This window comes from Humulus lupulus, chromosome 1, assembly GCF_963169125.1.
Source record: "Humulus lupulus chromosome 1, drHumLupu1.1, whole genome shotgun sequence".
NCBI lineage: Eukaryota > Viridiplantae > Streptophyta > Magnoliopsida > Rosales > Cannabaceae > Humulus > Humulus lupulus.
The window spans coordinates 92,801,326-92,803,922 of NC_084793.1; the positions used below are offsets into that span (position 1 = coordinate 92,801,326).

The window sequence follows — 2,597 nt, forward strand, 5'->3', positions numbered from 1 at the left end:
AAAATAAAGTTATCAAACACAATTTTATATTTAATTGTAAAATTTTTAATTAATTAAATAATTTTTTTTTAAAGTGTTACAAAAAAAAAAAACACCTTTATTTTTTGCCTTCACCCCAAATAGGTTATCATAATAAACACATCCTTACTACGTTTCATTATTTTTTCTCAGCAGCACAAAGCCACAAGAAGAAAAGGAGAAGGTTGTACAGCGGCAGGGGCTCGGGGGGATGGTGGTCGACGGCGGCAGGGGGTGGTCGGGGTCGGGCTGTACTGCGGCAGGGGGCTCGTGGCTGGGCTTGACGGCGGGTGGGGGGCTCTTGGGTCTGGGCTCGATGGCGCAGGGGCTGGACATTTTCTCAGTCCATTCCATCGTCACTCAGGTATGGAGACTCTCAGTCACTGCCCTCCATCTCTCAATCTCACTGCCCTCCCTCTCTCACTCTGGTCTCACTCTCTCAAGTATGGAGACTATTTATTTTTTATAATTGTTATTCTGTTTTTTTTTTAATTCATTGTTTTGTTTTGGTGAATATTGATCTATCAGATTTCATTGTGCTCTCTATTGTACTGTCTGATTCTCTCTGATAAAAACAAGTCAATAAATAAATACATTATTATATGGTTTTTCTATTTTTTGGGCTACATTTTTCTATTGCTATCAGATTTTCTCTTTTGCTATCAATAAATAAATACATTATTATATGGTTTTGCTATTTTCTGGACTACATTTTTGCTGGGCTGCATGAATCTGGACATAATCACATCATTCAGCTTGATTGCATGACAAATAGTATTTGTTTAGCCTGCTCAAGTAGTGATGGATTTGGGTTTTTAGGACCCTACAGTATACTTCTAAATAATTTACATATATTTACTTATTTTCTCGTGTGTGGGATCTTTGTAAACTTCTTGTCAAATGCCTTTCTGTGTAGAAACTTTGACATATTCTTTGGCACTCATGTACCACAAGGCTTAACTGGAATGATTTGTGCTATTTTCTATTTAGGATATGTTCTGTTTTTTTATCTAACGTGTTTCATGATTCACTCTTTCATATTTAGCCATTATGTCTGTTTCCTAAATTTACATTATGTACTGAAGTACATATCTAATGAACCTCCCATGCTTTTTTTTCCTGGCTAAATGAACCCCCTTTGAGAGTATTCAATTTTATTATTGTGATGTTACATGCTTGTGAACCATGTACTGTATTTAATGTAAGATATATAGTATGGAGCCGTGCTTTTTTTTCTTTCTCAAATATGGAGTTTTACTTTGTTTGCAAGCATATGTTCCTGGGATTCTGTTACATTTTGGATCACATTCCTTTTCTTTTAATTCTTTTGAAGGAACTGGCACCTGAATCAGACCAAGTTCAACAAACTGCCCAAGACACTGGAGAGATTTTTACAGATTCAGGTCCTTCACAGGAGGGCAAAAGTGCAGAAAAAGGGAAAGAAAAGGATAAGGAGAAGAGTAAAGACCCTGAAAAAGAGAAAGGGAAAGAAAAAGATGCTGATAAGAAAGGAGACACAGAAAAAGAGAAATTAAAAAGTATTGAAGGGACAAATTTAGATGCCTTATTGCTGAGGCTTCCAGGTTGTGTAAGCCGTGATCTTATAGATCAATTGACAGTAAGTATACTCCTGAGTCCCTGTTCTTTGTTACTATGAAATTCGACTACAATCATACATCTTTAATCTTCTTTGTTGTTGGTTTTTTTAATCCGTATTCATATAATTTTTTTTTTTTTTTTTTGCTTTGATATGTGAACTTCTACCTTGAAGATGTTACTAATTGTTGTAATATACATACATGTAGAATTTTGTTACTTGAATTCAAAAGCAAGTCGAAAAAAGCTTGTGAGGGCATTGTTTAATGTTCCAAGGACTTCATTGGAACTGCTACCATACTATCCACGCATGGTTGCCACATTATCAACATGCATGAAAGATGTTTCTTCCATGCTCCTACAAATGCTAGAATAGGAGTTTCATTTCTTAATTAATAAAAAGGTATGTTTTAAAATATATTTGTATGATGCTAAAACTTGAAGTGGATAATATTCTAAATTATTTTGTTATTATCATTTTGACGAGCAATCAAGATTTTCAATTGAATTATATTTTGTTGCAGGATCAAATGAACATTGAAACAAGGATTATGAACATTAGGTTTATTGGAGAACTATGCAAGTTTAAAATCACACCAGCTGGTCTTGTTTTTAGTTGTCTGAAGGTAATGTCCTAGTTGCTGTATATATTCATTTCTGTTATATTTGTTTGAAGGTAAAATCGCACCAGCTGGTCTTGTTTTCCTTTTATCTTTGTTTATATATATATAAATAATGTTAGGTTATTTGTATTTATAAGATATAATATTTAAAGTATAAAATTTGTATTTAGAAGATGTCATTAGATACTTTAGACACTTTCTCTTGATTTTGACAGCATAATCTTTTATGATGTTTGTGCTTATAATAATTGTTCCATGTTTTTTTACTAATCAGGATGTTTTGTTTATTTTTTATTTTTTTGTGATTAAATTATAGTCTTACCATGTTTCGTGTTTGTTTTCATCAATTGTATTTATAGC

At 33.1% G+C, this 2,597-nt stretch overlaps 1 long non-coding RNA gene across 1 annotated transcript; it reads left to right on the plus strand.

Annotated features, from left to right (window-relative positions):
• The first annotated feature begins 232 nt into the window (after window positions 1–232).
• LOC133795995 (uncharacterized) lies at window positions 233–2,311 on the plus strand. Its single transcript, XR_009875405.1, has 3 exons — window positions 233–461; window positions 1,352–1,636; window positions 2,139–2,311. It is a non-coding gene; the product is annotated as an uncharacterized LOC133795995 (long non-coding RNA).
• The last annotated feature ends 286 nt before the right edge of the window (window positions 2,312–2,597 follow it).